This window comes from Arachis stenosperma, chromosome 7, assembly GCF_014773155.1.
Source record: "Arachis stenosperma cultivar V10309 chromosome 7, arast.V10309.gnm1.PFL2, whole genome shotgun sequence".
Taxonomy (NCBI): Eukaryota; Viridiplantae; Streptophyta; class Magnoliopsida; order Fabales; family Fabaceae; genus Arachis; species Arachis stenosperma.
The window spans coordinates 30,360,825-30,378,973 of NC_080383.1; the positions used below are offsets into that span (position 1 = coordinate 30,360,825).

The window sequence follows — 18,149 nt, forward strand, 5'->3', positions numbered from 1 at the left end:
TTTTCACATCCTTCTATTTATGGACTAACACTCCTCCTCAATGAACTTCATCTCTTTTGATAAGTTCGAATTCTTCTACCTTCCTTCTATTTTTCTTATCCTCTAACACCTCAAGGAATTTCTATACTGTGACATAGAGATTCCATATTTTCTTGTTCTCTTCTCTTTCATATGAGCAGGAGCAAAGACAAAAGCATTCTTGTTGAGGCTGACCTTGAACCTGAAAGGACCTTGAAACGAAAGCTAAGAGAAGCTAAGGCACAACTCTCTGTGGAGGACCTAACAGAAATCTTCAAAGAAGAAGACATGGCAGCCGAAAACAACAATAATGCCAACAATGCAAGGAAGGTGCTGGGTGACTTTACTGCACCTACTTCCGACTTCTATGGGAGAAGCATCTCTATCCCTGCCATTGGAGCAAACAACTTTGAGCTTAAGCCTCAATTAGTTTCTCTAATGCAACAGAATTCTTGCAAATCTGTGACATTGTCAAGACCAATGGGGTTGACCCTGAGGTCTACAGACTTATGCTATTCCCTTTTGCTGTAAGAGACAGAGCTAGGATATGGTTGGATTCACAACCTAAAGAAAGCCTGAACTCTTGGGAAAAGCTAGTCAATGCCTTCTTGGCAAAGTTCTTTCCACCTCAAAAATTGAGTAAGCTTAGAGTGGAAGTCCAAACCTTCAGACAGAAGGAAGGAGAATCCTTCTATGAAGCTTGGGAAAGATACAAATAATTAATCAGAAAGTGTCCTTCTGATATGCTTTCTGAATGGAGCATCATAGGTATCTTCTATGATGGTCTGTCTGAACTGTCCAAGATGTCATTGGATAGTTCTGCTGGAGGATCTCTTCATCTGAAGAAGACGCCTACAGAAGCTCAAGAGCTCATTGAAATGGTTGCAAATAACCAATTCATGTACACTTCTGAAAGGAATCCTGTGAACAATGGGACGAATCAGAAGAAAGGAGTTCTTGAGATTGATACTCTGAATGCCATATTGGCTCAGGACAAAATATTGACTCAACAAGTCAATTTGATTTCTCAAAGTCTGTCTGGAATGCAAAATGTACTAGGCAGTACTAAGGATGCTTCATCTGAAGAAGAAGCTTATGATCCTGAGAACCCTTCAATGGAAGAGGTGAATTACATGGGAGAACCCTATGGAAACACCTATAATTCTTCATGGAGAAATCATCCAAATCTCTCATGGAAGGATTGGTGGACGAAATTGTGATCCATGTTCTAATTATTTTGAGATGAAGGCTTCTAAGGGGCACCAGCTGAATTCACAACTCTGTTCAACTAACCAGCAAGTGTACTGGGTCGTCCAAGTAATAAACCTTACGTGAGTAAGGGTCGATCCCACAGAGATTGTTGGTATGAAGCAAGCTATGGTCACCTTGTAAATCTCAGTTAGGCAGATTAAATTTGTTTATGGGTTTTCGAAAATAGAAATAATAAAATAAGAAAATAGATGATATAATAAAAAGGGATAGAATACTTATGTAGATCCATTGGTAGGAATTTCAGTTAAGTATATGAAGATACTGTAAGGCTCAAGGACGCCTGCCCTCCTACTGCTTCAACTCAATCCTTCTTACTCCTTTCCATGGCAAGCTGTGTATAGGGGTTCACCATCAGCGGTGGCTACTTTCAATCCTCTCGGGAAAATGATCCTATGCGGTTGTCAATCGCACGGCTAATCGTCTGGAGGCATCACCCATGGTTGATGGCTACATCCCATCCTCGCAGTGAAAACTAATGCTCACGCACTCTGTCACAGTACGGCTAATCACTGGTTGGTTCCCGCGCCTACTGGAATAGAATCCCTTGATTCTTTTGCGTCTGTCACTAACGCCCAGCACTTGCAAGTTTGAAGCACGTCACAGTCATTCATTACCGGAATCCTACTCGGAATACCACAGACAAGGTGAGACTTTCCGGATTCCCAGGATCCTACTCGGAATACCACAGACAAGGTGAGACTTTCCGGATCCTCATAAATGCCGCCATCTATCTAGCTTATACCACGAAAATTCTGTTGGGGAATCTAAGAGATACACATTCAAGCTCGGTTGCATGTAGAACGGAAGTGGTTGTCAATCACGCGCGTTCATAAGTGAAAATGATAATGAGGGTTATCTAACTCATCACATTCATCATGTTCTTGGGTGCGAATGAATATCTTGGAATAAGAATAAGAGAGATTTGAATAAAAGAAAATAGAACTTCATTAATACTTGAGGTACAGCAGAGCTCCACACCCTTAATCTATGGTGTGCAGAAACTCCACCGTTGAAAATACATAAGTGAAAGAGGTTCAGGCATGGCCGAATGGCCAGCCCTCTCCATGATCAAGTGACCGAATATTCAAAGAGATTAAACTGTCAAAAGATGTCTAATACAATAGATAAATGTCCTATATATACTAGACTAGCTACTAGGGTTTACATGAGTAAGTAATTGATGCATAAATCCACTTCCGGGGCCCACTTGGTGTATGCTTGGGCTGAGCTTGATCTATCCACGAGCTGAGGCTTCTCTTGGAGTTGAACTCCGAGTTATGACGTGTTTTGGGCGTTCAACTCCGGATCATGACGTTTTTCTGGCGTTTAACTCCAGACAGCAGCATGTACTTGGCGTTCAACGCCAAGTTACGTCGTCATTCTTCGAATAAAGTATGGACTATTATATATTGCTGGAAAGCCCTGGATGTCTACTTTCCAACGCCGTTGAGAGCGCGCCAATTGGAGTTCTGTAGCTCCAGAAAATCCATTTCGAGTGTAGGGAGGTCAGAATCCAACAGCATCAGCAGTCCTTTTGTCAGCCTTTTTCAGAGTTTTGCTCAAATCCCTCAATTTCAGTCAGAATTTACCTGAAATCACAGAAAAACACACAAACTCATAGTAAAGTCCAGAAATGTGAATTTAACATAAAAACTAATGAAAACATCCCTAAAAGTAGCTTGAACTTACTAAAAACTATCTAAAAACAGTGCCAAAAAGCGTATAAATTATCCGCTCATCACAACACCAAACTTAAATTGTTGCTTGTCCCCAAGCAACTGAAAATCAAATAGGATAAAAAGAAGAGAATATACTATAAATTCAGAAATATCAATGAATATTAATTATAATTAAATGAGCGGGACTTGTAGCTTTTTGCTTCTGAACAGTTTTGGCATCTCACTTTTTCCTTTGTAGTTTAGAGGGATTGGCGTCTCTAGGAACTTAGAATTTTGGATAGTGTTATTGATTTTCTTAGTTAAGCATGTTGATTCTTGAACACAGCTACTAATGAGTCTTGGCCGTGGCCCTAAGCACTTTGTTTTCCAGTATTACCACCGGATACATAAATGCCACAGACACATAACTGGGTGAACCTTTTCAGATTGTGACTTAGCTTTGCTAAAGTCCCCAGTTAGTGGTGTCCAGAGCTCTTAAGCACACTCTTTTGCCTTGGATCACGACTTTAACCACTTAGTCTCAAGCTTTTCACTTGGACCTTCATGATACAAGCACATGGTTTAGGGACAGCTTGATTTAGCCGCTTAGGCCTGGATTTTATTTCCTTGGGCCCTCCTATCCATTGATGCTCAAAGCCTTGGATCCTTTTTACCCTTGCCTTTTGGTTTTAAGGGCTATTGGCTTTTTCTATTGCTCCTTCTTTTTCTATATACTCTTTTTAGCCATTTTTTTTCACTGCTTTTTCTTGCTTCAAGAATCAATTTCATGAATTTTTCAGATCATCAATAACATTTCTCTTTGTTCATCATTCTTTCAAGAACCAACAATTTTAACACTCATAAACAACAATATCAAAAGACATATGCACTATTCAATCATTCATTCAGAAAACAAAAAGTATTGTCACCACATCAATATAATTAAACTAAATTCAATAATAAATTCGAAATTTATGTACTTCTTGTTCTTTTGAATTAAAACATTTTTCATTTAAGAGAGGTGAAGGATTAATGGATTTTATTCATAGCTTTAAGGCATGGTTACATACTAATGATCATGAAATAAAGGCACAAAACATAGATAAACATAATACTAAAAACCGAAAACAGAAAGAAATAAAGAATCAAGGAATGAATCCACCTGAGTGAGGGTGGCGTCTTTTTGAAGAACCAATGGTGCTCTTTGAGCTCCTCTATGTCTCTTCCTTGCTTCTGTTGAATGATTCCTAGTAATTTTTGTGTTCCTCCCCTTAGTTGCTTCCAATATTTTTGTGGAGGATAACTTATCCCCTGAGGTATCTCAGGGATCTCTTGATTTGCAGCCACATGTTCTACCCAACTGAGCTATTCCAGTTTATATGAGTCTTTCCATCTCCCATGACTCATAGGTGGAAGCTTTTGTCTTCCCTTTGAGGTTTCTCTGGCCTTAGGTGCCCTTAATGGTAATGGAAAAGCAAAAAAGCTATGCTTTTACCACACCAAACTTAAAATATTGCTCGCCCTCGAGCAAGAGAAGAAAGAAGAGAAGAAGAAGAAGAAGAAGAAAAATGGAGGTGAGTGAGGGGAGATGGATTCGGCTATATGGGTGGGATTGGGTGGGAAAGAGTAGTTGAATTGTAAAGGTAGGTGGGGTGTATGGGGAAGAGTGGATAGATGTAGGTGGTGAAGAATGTTGGGAATTGTGACATGGGGAATAGTCATCACAAAAACTAGGATTAGGAGGTAAGGTGGGAATATGGTAGGTGGGGATCCTGTGGGGTCCACAGATCCTGAGGTGTCAAGGAATTCCATCCCTGCACCAAATAGGCATGTAAAATGCCTTCATGCATCATTCTGGCGTTCAAACGCCCATTGGTGCACGTCTTGGGCGTTCAACGCCCATGTAATGCATGTTTCTGGCGTTGAACGCCAGTTTCATGCTTGTTTCTGGCGTTCAGCGCCAGTTTGTCCTCTCTGTGCACGTTCCTGGCGTTTAACGCCAGGTTGTTGCTTGTTTCTGGCGTTCAGCACCAGAATGGTGCTCTGTTCTGGCGTTGAACGCCAGCCAGATGCACCTTACTGGCGTTGAACGCCAGTCTGCGCTACCTCCAGGGTGAAAATTTTTTTCTTCTGTTTTTGACTCTGTTTTTAATTTTTTGATTTTTTTCGTGACTCCTCATGATCATGTACCTAATAAAACACAAAAACAACAAAAAAACAAAATAAAATAAATTTAGATAAATAAAATTGGGTTGCCTCCCAACAAGCGCTTTTTTAATGTCAATAGCTTGACAGTGGCTCTCATGGAGCCACAAAGTGATCAGGTCAATTTAAGTGTGGTCCCAACACCAAACTTAGAGTTTGGATATGGGGTTTGAACACCAAACTTAGAGTTTGGTTGTGGTCTCACAACACCAAACTTAGAGTTTGACTGTGGAGGCTCTTCTTGACTCTGAATTGAGAGAAGCTCTTCATGCTTACTCTCTTTTGTCACAGAGGGATGGCCATGTGCCTTAAACACAAGGTAGTCCCCATTCAATTGAAGGACTAACTCACCTCTGTTGACATCTATCACAGCTCCTGCTGTGGCTAGGAAAGGTCTTCCTAGGATGATGCATTCATCATCTTCCTTCCTAGTGTCTAGGATTATGAAATCAGCAGGGATGTAAAGGCCTTCAACCTTTACTAGCACGTCCTCTACTATTCCATAAGCTTGTCTTATTGACTTGTCTGCCAACTGTAATGAGAACAAGGCAGGTTGTACCTCAATGATCCCCAGCTTCTCCATTACAGAGAGTGGCATAAGATTTATCCCAGACCCCAGGTCACATAGAGCTTTTTCAAAGCTCATGGTGCCAATGGTACAAGGTATTGAGAACTTGCCAGGATCTTGCTTCTTTTGAGGTAGAGTTCTCTGAATCCAAGTATCTAGTTCACTAATGAGCAAGGGAGGTTCACTTTCCCAAGTCTCATTACCAAACAGCTTGGCATTCAGCTTCATGATAGCTCCTAAATATTGAGCAACTTGCTCTCCAGTTACATCTTCATCCTCTTTTGAGGAAGAATAGTCTTCAGAGCTCATGAATGGCAGAAGGAGATTTAATGGAACCTCTATGGTCTCTGTATGAGCCTCAGATTCCTTTGGATCCTTAATAGGGAACTCCTTCTTGCTTGAGGGATGTCCCAGGAGGTCTTTCTCACTAGGATTTTCGTCCTCCTCCTCCCTTGTGCATTCGGCCACATTGACTATGTCAATGGCTTTGCACTCTCCTTTTGGATTCTCTTCTGTATTGCTTGGGAGAATACTGGGAGGAGTTTCAATGACTTTTTTACTCAGCTGACCCACTTGTGCCTCCAGATTTCTAATGGAGGATCTTGTTTCATTCATGAAACTGAAAGTGGCCTTTGACAGATCAGAGACTATATTGGCTAAATTAGAAGTATTTTGTTCAGAATTCTCTGTCTGTTGCTGAGAAGATGATGGATATGGCTTGCTATTGCTTAGCCTATTGCGTCCACCATTGTTAAAGCCTTGTTGAGGCTTTTGTTGATCCTTCCAGGAGAAATTTGGATGATTTCTCCATGATGAGTTATAGGTGTTTCCATAAGGTTCACCCATGTAATTAACCTCTGCCATGGTAGGGTTCTCAGGATCATAAGCTTCTTCAGAAGCTGCCTCTCTAGTACTGTTGGATGCATGTTGCAGTCCATTCAGATTTTGAGAGATCATGTTGACCTGTTGAGTCAACATTTTGTTCTGAGCCAATATGGCATTCAGAGCATCAATTTCAAGAACTCCTTTCTTCTGAGGTACCCCATTATTCACGGAATTCCTCTCAGAGGTGTACATAAACTGGTTGTTTGCAACCATGTCAATGAGTTCTTGAGCCTCTTCAGGCGTTTTCTTCAGGTGAATAGATCCACCTGCAGAATGATCCAATGACATTTTCGAAAATTCAGAGAGACCATAATAGAATATATCTAATATGGTCCATTCTGAAAACATGTCAGATGGACATCTTTTGGTCAGCTGCTTGTATCTTTCCCAAGCTTCATAGAGGGATTCACCATCTTTTTGTTTGAAGGTTTGAACATCCACTCTCAGCTTGCTCAGCTTTTGAGGAGGAAAGAATTTATCTAAGAAGGCAGTGACCAGCTTATCCCAGGAGTCCAGGCTATCCTTAGGTTGTGAATCCAACCGTATTCTAGCTCTGTCTCTTACAGCAAAAGGGAAAAGCATGAGTCTGTAGACTTCAGGATCAACTCCATTCGTCTTTACAGTCTCACAGATCTGCAAGAACTCAGTTAAAAACTGGTAAGGATCTTCAGATGGAAGTCCATAAAACTTGCAGTTTTGTTGCATCAAGGCAACTAGCTGAGGTTTCAACTCAAAGTTATTGGCTCCAATGGCAGGAATGGAGATGCTTCTTCCATCAAACTTGGACGTTGGCTTTGTGAAGTCACCAAGCATTCTCCTTGCATTATTATTATTATTTTCGGCTGCCATCTCTTTCTCTTGTTCGAAAATTTCTAAAAGGTTGCTTCTGGATTGTTGTAATTTAGCTTCTCTTAATTTTCTCTTCAGAGTCCTTTCAGGTTCTGGATCAATTTCAACAAGAGTGCCTTTATCCCTGTTCCTGCTCATATGAAGGAGAAGAGAACAAGAAAAGAAAGAGGAATCCTCTATGTCACAATATAGAGATTCCTTTATGTTAGTAGAAAAAGAAAGGGGAAGAAGAATGAAGAAGAGGGTTCGGATATTTAGATGAAGAGAGGTGAAGAGAAGTGTTAGTAATTAAATAATTAAATCAAATAAGAAAATAGAAGAGAGAATTCGAAAATAATTTTGAAAAGGGGTTAGTGATTTTCGAAAATTAGAGATAAATTGTAATTAAAATTAAAACATGAAACAATTAATTAATTAAAAAGAATTTTTGAAAAAGAGAGAGATATTTTCGAAAATAGAAGAGGGAAAAGTAGTTAGGTGGTTTTGAAAAAGATAAGAAACAAACAAAAAGTTAGTTAGTTGATTGAAAAAAAATTTGAAATCAAATTTGAAAAAGATATGAAGATAAGAGGTTAGATGAGATATTTTGAAATCAAATTTTGAAAAAGATAAAATTTTTTTGAAAAAGATCAAATAAAAGATAAAAAAGATTTAATTCAAAAATTTTGAAATTATTTACTTCACTAACAAGAAACTACAAGATAAGATTCTAGAACTTAAAGATTGAACCTTTCTTAACAAGAAAGTAACAAACTTCACATTTTTGAACCAATCACATTAATTATTAGTGAATTTTCGAAAATTACATATAAAGATAAGAAAAAGATTTTGAAAATAATTTGAAAAAGATTTTTGAAATTTTCGAAAATAAAAAAAATGAAAAAGATATGATTTTTGAAAAAGATTTTGAAAAGATAAGATTTTTAAAATTGAAATTTTGACTTGACTTGTAAGAAACAACAAATTTTGAAAATTTTTGACCAAGTCAACCCAAAATTTCGAAAATTTGGAGGGAAATAAGGAAAAGATATTTTTTTTTTGATTTTTGAATTTTTAATTATGAGAGAGAAAGACACAAACATGACCCAAAACATGAAAATTTTGGATCAAACACAAGATGCATGCAAGAACACTATGAATGTCAAGATGAACACCAAGAATGTCAAGATGAACACCAAGAACACTTTGAAGATCATGATGAACATCAAGAACATAATTTTGAAAAATTTTTGATGCAAAGAAAACATGCAAGACACCAAACTTAGAAATCTTTAATGCATGGATTTTAACAAATAAAAAATGCATATGAAAAACAACATAAGACACAAAACAAGAAATCATCAAGATCAAATAAGAGGACTTATCAAGAACAACTTGAAGATCATGAAGAACACTATGAATGCATGGATTTTCGAAAAAATGCAAGAAAAATTTTTAAAAGCATGTAATTGACACCAAACTTAAAAATTGACTCAAGACTCAAACAAGAAACACAAAATATTTTTAATTTTTATGATTTTCTAATTTTTTTGGATTTTTATTAATATTTTTCGAAAATAAAGTTTAGGAAAAATGAAAAATAAAAGAAAAATTTTGAAAAAGATTTTTGAAAAGAAAATTACCTAATCTGAGCAACAAGATGAACCGTCAGTTGTCCATACTCGAACAATCCCCGGCAACGGCGCCAAAAACTTGGTGGACGAAATTGTGATCCATGTTCTAATTATTTTGAGATGAAGGCTTCTAAGGGGCACCAGCTGAATTCACAACTCCGTTCAACTAACCAGCAAGTGTACTGGGTCGTCCAAGTAATAAACCTTACGTGAGTAAGGGTCGATCCCACAGAGATTGTTGGTATGAAGCAAGCTATGGTCACCTTGTAAATCTCAGTTAGGCAGATTAAATTTGTTTATGGGTTTTCGAAAATAGAAATAATAAAATAAGAAAATAGATGATATAATAAAAAGGGATAGAATACTTATGTAGATCCATTGGTAGGAATTTCAGTTAAGTATATGAAGATACTGTAAGGCTCAAGGACGCCTGCCCTCCTACTGCTTCAACTCAATCCTTCTTACTCCTTTCCATGGCAAGCTGTGTATAGGGGTTCACCATCAGCGGTGGCTACTTTCAATCCTCTCGGGAAAATGATCCTATGCGGTTGTCAATCGCACGGCTAATCGTCTGGAGGCATCATCCATGGTTGATGGCTACATCCCATCCTCGCAGTGAAAACTAATGCTCACGCACTCTGTCACAGTACGGCTAATCACTGGTTGGTTCCCGCGCCTACTGGAATAGAATCCCTTGATTCTTTTGCGTCTGTCACTAACGCCCAGCACTTGCAAGTTTGAAGCACGTCACAGTCATTCATTACCGGAATCCTACTCGGAATACCACAGACAAGGTGAGACTTTCCGGATTCCCAGGATCCTACTCGGAATACCACAGACAAGGTGAGACTTTCCGGATCCTCATAAATGCCGCCATCTATCTAGCTTATACCACGAAAATTCTGTTGGGGAATCTAAGAGATACACATTCAAGCTCGGTTGCATGTAGAACGGAAGTGGTTGTCAATCACGCGCGTTCATAAGTGAGAATGATAATGAGGGTTATCTAACTCATCACATTCATCATGTTCTTGGGTGCGAATGAATATCTTGGAATAAGAATAAGAGAGATTTGAATAAAAGAAAATAGAACTTCATTAATACTTGAGGTACAGCAGAGCTCCACACCCTTAATCTATGGTGTGCAGAAACTCCACCGTTGAAAATACATAAGTGAAAGAGGTTCAGGCATGGCCGAATGGCCAGCCCTCTCCATGATCAAGTGACCGAATATTCAAAGAGATTAAACTGTCAAAAGATGTCTAATACAATAGATAAATGTCCTATATATACTAGACTAGCTACTAGGGTTTACATGAGTAAGTAATTGATGCATAAATCCACTTCCGGGGCCCACTTGGTGTATGCTTGGGCTGAGCTTGATCTATTCACGAGCTGAGGCTTCTCTTGGAGTTGAACTCCGAGTTATGACGTGTTTTGGGCGTTCAACTCCGGATCATGACATTTTTCTGGCATTTAACTCCAGACAGCAGCATGTACTTGGCGTTCAACGCCAAGTTACGTCGTCATTCTTCGAATAAAGTATGGACTATTATATATTGCTGGAAAGCCCTGGATGTCTACTTTCCAACGCCGTTGAGAGCGCGCCAATTGGAGTTCTGTAGCTCCAGAAAATCCATTTCGAGTGCAGGGAGGTCAGAATCCAACAGCATCAGCAGTCCTTTTGTCAGCCTTTTTCAGAGTTTTGCTCAAATCCCTCAATTTCAGTCAGAATTTACCTGAAATCACAGAAAAACACACAAACTCATAGTAAAGTCCAGAAATGTGAATTTAACATAAAAACTAATGAAAACATCCCTAAAAGTAGCTTGAACTTACTAAAAACTATCTAAAAACAGTGCCAAAAAGCGTATAAATTATCCGCTCATCAAGGATCAACAGAGACCTCAACAAGGTTTCAACAATAATAATGGTGGAAGAAACAGGTTTAGCAATGGCAAGCCTTTTCCATCATCTTCTCAGCAATAGACAAAGAGTTCTAAGCAGAGCCACTCTGACTTAGCAACCATGGTCTCTGATCTAATCAAAACCACTCAAAGTTTCATGACTGAAATAAGGTCCTCCATTAGAAACTTGGAGGCACAAGTGGGACAGCTGAGTAAGAAAGTTACTGAACTCCCTCCTAGTACTCTTCCAAGCAATACAGAAGAGAATCCTAAAGGAGAATGCAAGGCCATTAACATGATCCACATGGCTGAACTAGGAGAGGAGGAAGAGGCAGTGAACGCCACTGAGGAAGACCTCAATGGACGTCCACTGGCCTCCAATGAGTTTCCTAATGAGGAACCATGGGAATCTGAGGCTCATAATGAGACCATAGAGATTCCATTGGATTTACTTTTGCCATTCATGAGCTCTGATGAGTATTCTTCCTCTGAAGAGGATGAGTATGTCACTGAAGAGCAAGTTGCTAAATACCTTGGAGCAATCATGAAGCTAAATGACAGGTTATTTGGTAATGAGACTTGGGAGAATGAACCTCATTTGCTCACCAAAGAACTGGATGACTTGTCTAAGCAGAAATTACCTCAAAAGAGACAAGATCCTGGGAAGTTTTCAATACCTTGTACCATAGGCACCATGACCTTTAAGAAGGCTCTGTGTGACCTAGGGTCAAGCATAAACCTCATGCCTCTCTCTGTAATGGAGAAGCTAGGGATCTTTGAGGTACAAGCTGCAAGAATCTCACTAGAGATGGCAGACAATTCAAGAAAACAAGCTTATGGACTTGTAGAGGATGTTCTGGTAAAGATTGAAGACCATTACATCCCTGTTGATTTCATAGTCCTAGAGACTGGGAAGTGCATGGATGAATCCATCATCCTTGGCAGACCCTTCCTAGCCACAGCAAAGGCTGTGATTGATGTGGACAGAGGAGAATTGATCATTCAAGTGAATGAAGAATCCTTTGTGTTTAAGGCTCAAGGATACCCCTCTGTCACCATGGAGAGGAAGCATGAAGAGCTTCTCTCAAAACAGAGTCAGACAGAGCCCCCACAGTCAAACTCTAAGTTTGGTGTTGGGAGGCCACAACCAAATTCTAAGTTTGGTATTGAACCCCCACATTCAAACTCTAAGTTTGGTGTTGGGAGGTTCCAACATTGCTCTGAGCATTTGTGAGGCTCTATGAGAGCCCACTGTCAAGCTACTGACATTAAAAAAGTGCTTGTTGGGAGGCAATCCAATGTTATATTTAATCTATTTCCCTTTGTTATTTTATGTTTATTGTAGGATGATGATCATGGAAAGTCACAAAATCAATTGAAAAAGCAAAAACAGAATGAAAAACAGAAAGAAAAATAGCACACCCTGGAGGAAGACCTTGCTGGCGTTTAAACGCCAGTAAGGGCAGCAAATGGGCGTTTAAACGCCAGTAACGCCCAGTCTGGCACCATTCTGGGCGTTTAACGCCAGAAAGGGGCACCAGACTGGCGTTAAATGCCAGGAAAGGGCAAGAAGCTGGCGTTAAACGCCAGAAAGGGGCATCAGCCCGGCATTTAACGCCAGAATTGGCACAGAGAGCATTTTTGCTCGCCACTTGGCGCAGGGATGACTTTTCCTTAACACCTCAGGATCTGTGGACCCCACAGGATCCCCACCTACCCCACCACCCTCTCTCTTCTTCTTCACCCATTCACCAATCACCTCAACCACTCTTTCCCAAAAACCCCTCACCTATCAAATCCCACTATTCTCTTCACCACTCACATCCATCCTTCATAAAACCTCACTTACCTCACCATTCAAATTCAAACCACTTTCCCTCCCAAACCCACCCATTCATAACCGAACCCTACCCCTCTCTCCACCCCTATATAAGCCATCTCCATCTCCTCTATTTCTTCTTTTTCTACTATCTTCTTTCTTCTTTTGCTCGAGGACGAGCAAACCTTCTAAGTTTGGTGTGGTAAAAGCATTGCTTTTTGTTTTTCTATAACCATTTATGGCACCTAAGGCCGGAGAAACCTCTAGAAAGAGGAAAGGGAAGGCAAAAACTTCCACCTCCGAGTCATGGGAGATGGAGAGATTCATCTCAAAGGTGCATCAAGACCACTTCTATGAAGTTGTGGCCAAGAAGAAGGTGATCCCCGAGGTCCCTTTCAAACTCAAAAAGGGTCAACTTTGATCAAAGGTTGGACCAAGTCCTCATGGATACCACTAAGAAAAGGATGGAGCAAACAAGAGATCCCGCTCATCATAAAATCCCTGAGATACCTCAAGGGATGCACTTTCCTCCACAAAACTATTGGGAGCAAATCAACACCTCCCTAGGAGAATTGAGTTCCAACATGGGACAACTAAGGGTGGAGCACCAAGAACATTCCATTCTCCTCCATGAAATTAGAGAAGATCAAAGAATCATGAGAGAGGAGCAACAAAGACAAGGAAGAGACATTGAGGAGCTCAAGCACTCCATAAGATCTTCAAGAGGAAGAACAAGCCGCCATCACTAAGGTGGACCCGTTCTTTAATCTCCTTGTTCTCTATTTTCCTGTTTTTCGAATTTCATGCTTATGTTTATCTATGTTTGTGTCTCATGATCATTAGTGTCTTAGTATCTATGCCTTAAAGTTATGAATGTCCTATGAATCCATCACCTTTCTTGAATGAAAAATGTTCTTAATTGAAAAAGAGAAGAATTGCATGAATTTTAAATTTTATAACAGATTAATTATATTGATGTGGTGGCAATACTTTTGTTTTCTGAATGTATGCTTGAACAGTGCATATGTCTTTTGAATTTGTTGCTCATGAATGATTGGCTCTTGAAAGAATGATGAAAAAGGAGACATGTTACTGAGGATCTGAAAAATCATAAAAATGATTCTTGAAGCAAGAAAAAGCAGTGAATATTCAAAAAAAAAGAAGAGAGAAAAAAAAATAATAAAGTTGTGATCCAAGGCAAAAAGAGTGTGCTTAAGAACCATGGACACCTCTAATTGGGGACTCTAGCAAAGCTGAGTCACAATCTGAAAAGGTTCACCCAATTATGTGTCTGTGGCATGTATGTATCCGGTGGTAATACTGGAAGACAGAGTGCTTTGGGCCACGGCCAAGACTCATAAAGTAGATGTGTTCAAGAATCATCATACTTAACTAGGAGAATCAATAACACTATCTGGATTCTGAGTTCCTATAGAAGTCAATCATTCTGAATTTCAAAGGATAAAGTGAGATGCCAAAACTGTTCAGAGGCAAAAAGCTAAAAGCCCCGCTCATCTAATTAATACTGATCTTCATAGATGTTTTTAGAATTCATTGTATATTCTCTTCTTTTTATCTTATTTGATTTTCAGTTGCTTGAGGACAAGCAACAATTTAAGTTTGGTGTTGTGATGAGCGGATAATTTGTACGCTTTTTGGCATTGTTTTTAGTATGTTTCTAGTAGGATTTAGTTAGTTTTTAGTATATTTTTATTAGTTTTTAGTTAAAATTCACTTTTATGGACTTCACTATGAGTTTGTGTGTTTTTTCTGTGGTTTCAGGTATTTTCTAGCTGAAATTGAGGGACTTGAGCAAAAATCTGATTCAGAGGCTGAAAAGGACTGCAGATGCTGTTGGATTCTGACCTCCCTGCACTCGAAGTAGATTTTCTGGAGCTACAGAAGCCCAATTGGCGCGTCTCAACTGCGTTGGAAAGTAGACATCCTGGGCTTTCCAGCAATGTATAATAGTCCATACTTTGCCCAAGATTTGATGGCCCAAACTGGCGTTCCAAATCAGCTCAAAATTGCCCGGCGTTAAACGCCGGAACTGGCACAAGAATGGGAGTTAAACGCCCAAACTGGCACAAAAGCTGGCGTTTAACTCCAAGAAAAGTCTCTACACATGAAAGCTTCAATGCTCAGCCCAAGCACACACCAAGTGGGCCCGGAAGTGGATTTTTATGTCATTTACTCATTTCTGTAAACCCTAGGCTACTAGTTCTCTACTTATAGGACCTTTTACTATTGTATTCTCATCTTTGGACGTCTAGTTCTTAGATCATTGGGGTAGCTATCTTTAGTCTTATGCTATCTTAGATCATGGGGGCTGGCCTCACGGCCATGCCTAGACCTTGTTCTTATGTATTTTCAACGGTGGAGTTTCTACACACCATAGATTAAGGTGTGGAGCTCTGCTGTACCTCGAGTATTAATGCAATTACTATTGTTCTTCTATTCAATTCAGCTTATTCTTGTTCTAAGATATTCATTTGCACCCAAGAACATGATGAATGTGATGATTATGTGACGCTCATCATCATTCTCACTTATGAACGAGTGCCTGACAACCACCTCCGTTCTACAAGCAAACAAAGCTTGAATGTATATCTCTTGGATCCCTTAATCGGAATCTTCGTGGTATAAGCTAGAATTGATGGCGGCATTCAAGAGAATTCGGAAGGTCTAAACCTTGTCTGTGATATTCTGAGTAGGATTCAATGATTGAATGACTGTGACGAGCTTCAAACTCCTGAAGGCTGGGCGTTAGTGACAGACGCAAAAGAATCAATGGATTCTATTCCAACCTGATTGAGAACCGACAGATGATTAGCCGTGCCGTAACAGGGTGTGTTGAACATTTTCACTAAGAGGACGGGACTGTAGCCACTGACAACGGTGATGCCCAACATACAGCTTGCCATGGAAAGGAGTAAGAAGGATTGGATGAAGATAGTAGGAAAGCAGAGAGACGGAAGGGACAAAGAATCTCCATACGCTTATCTGAAATTCTCACCAATGAACTACATAAGTATCTCTATCCTTATTTTATATTTTATTCATAAATCATCCATAACCATTTGAATCTGCCTGACTGAGATTTACAAGGTGACCATAGCTTGCTTCATACCAACAATCTCCGTGGGATCGACCCTTACTCGTGTAAGGTTTATTACTTGGACGACCCAGTGCACTTGCTGGTTAGTTGTGCGAAGTTGTGAAATTATGTTTAGACCATGGTATTGAGCACCAAGTTTTTGGAGCTATTACCGGGGATTGTTTGAGTTGTGAAAAGTAGAGATCACAATTTCGTGCACTAGAACTATACGTAGATGGATCCTCAAACAAGACAGGAAGCGGCGCAGGCATAATATTGGCCAATGAAGGGGGAACACAAATAGATGTTTTCCTCAAATTTGAATTCCCAGCCTCCAATAATTAAGCAGAATACGAAGTCCTGATCGCGGGGTTGAAGTTGGCGGAAGAAGTCGGTGCGACAAAAGTGATGATATTTAGCGACTCTCAAGTAGTAACCTCCCAAATAAATGGAGAGTATCAAGCCAAAGACCCAAATATGAGGAGATACTTGGACAAAACCTTAGAGCACCTCGGGCGCTTTGCAGAAACCGAGGTCAGGCATATAACTCGGAATCTCAACAACAGAGTGAAGAGAGGACTTTTGTGTGGTCTAGAATTAGAATAAATTCCCATTGCAAGTATAGCTTCTAAACCAACAAAATTCCTTTCTTACAAACATTTTGGTTGTCACAAGTAACAAACCCCTTTAAAATTGATAACCGAGTATTTAAACCTCGGGTCGTCTTCTCAAGGAATTGCAGGGAGGTATGTTCTTATTATTGGTTATGCAAAGGTATATTTTGGGGTTTTAAAAAGGATTGAACAAGTAATTTAATTGACAAGAAAAATAAATAAATGACTATAAAATAAACTCTTGGCAAGATATGAAAACTAGAAGTCCTATCCCAGTTGTCCTTATCAATTGTAATGAGAATTGGATTTTTCTCCCACTTAGTTAACCTTTACTAAAGCAAAAGAAAGTCAAGTGGACTAATTAGTTTGATCCTCAAGTCCTAGTCAATCCCTGTGGGAAGACTAGCTTTAGAGTGATCTAGATCAATTAGAATCTGCCAATTTCAACCATTGCTGAGTTTGACAACTCAAGAGTTACCAATTAATCAACCAAAGCCAAAAGAGAATAAAATCTACTTGAATGAAAATAATTTGGATAGAGCCCAAGCATCAATAACATAAATTAGAGAAAACAATCATAAGTCTGAAATACCTCAAATAATATTAATTAAGAAAATCATAACATGAATGTCATTAAGCCAAATTGGCAACACATATAATTAAAAATAAGAGAAGTCAAAATATAAGAATATTGAACCTGATATGAAGATGAGATAAATCCTAAATCCTTTAAGAGGAATCCTAATCCTAAATCCTAAGAGAGAGGAGAGAACCTCTCTCTCTAAAAACTACATCTAAAACTAAAAATTATGAATTATGAAAAGCATGTTGAGTCTCTACATGTTTCCTGACTTTAATCTGTGTTTCTGGGCCGAAAACTGGGTTAAAATGCGGCCCAGAATCTCTGCCAGCGACTTTTGTAATTCTGCAGATCGCGCACGTCACGCGTCCGCGTCGTCCATGCATTTGCGTCGTTCGTGTAGCTTCCAATCCGCGCGGTCGCGTTAGGCACTCGAACACGTCACTCTGATTTCTTCCATTTCGTGCGGTCGCGTGAGCCATGCGATCGCGTGACTTCCTCTTCATTCCTTACGCCATTCCTGCCCTATGAAGCCTGAAACACTTAACATACAGATCACGGCATCGATTGGTACGAAGGAAGATAAAAATATACAACAAAAAGATCCTTAGAAAGCAAGTTATTAATCATAGGATATTTTTAGGAAGGAATTGTAAATACATGCAAATCATATGAATAAGTGGGTGAAATGCTTGATAAAACCACTCAATAAAACACAATATAAACCATAAAATAGTGGTTTATCAACCTCCCCATACTTAAACATTAGCATGTCCTCATGCTAAACTCAAGGGGACTAAATAAATGAGTAGGGAAAGGCAAGACTCATGCAATGCAGCCTATGAATGTGAATGCAACTACATGCTAAAATGATTCTACCTACTTGGTGAAAAAGTAAATAAATCTTTCAAGAATAAATATGAGCTGGATTTCACTAATTCAAATCACAAAATATAATACAAATAACTTGCAAGAAGAAGATAGCTCATGAAAGCAGGGAATATAGAATTAAGCATTGAACCCTTACTGGTAGTGTATATCACTCTAGCTCTCAAGTGTCTAGG

The 18,149-nt window shown here is 39.3% G+C and overlaps 1 non-coding gene across 1 annotated transcript; it reads right to left on the reverse strand.

Annotated features, from left to right (window-relative positions):
* Nucleotides 1–659: 659 nt before the first annotated feature.
* Nucleotides 660–767, reverse strand: LOC130942365 (small nucleolar RNA R71). Its single transcript, XR_009070938.1, has one exon. It is a non-coding gene; the product is annotated as a small nucleolar RNA R71 (small nucleolar RNA).
* Between the last annotated feature and the right edge of the window lie 17,382 nt (nt 768–18,149).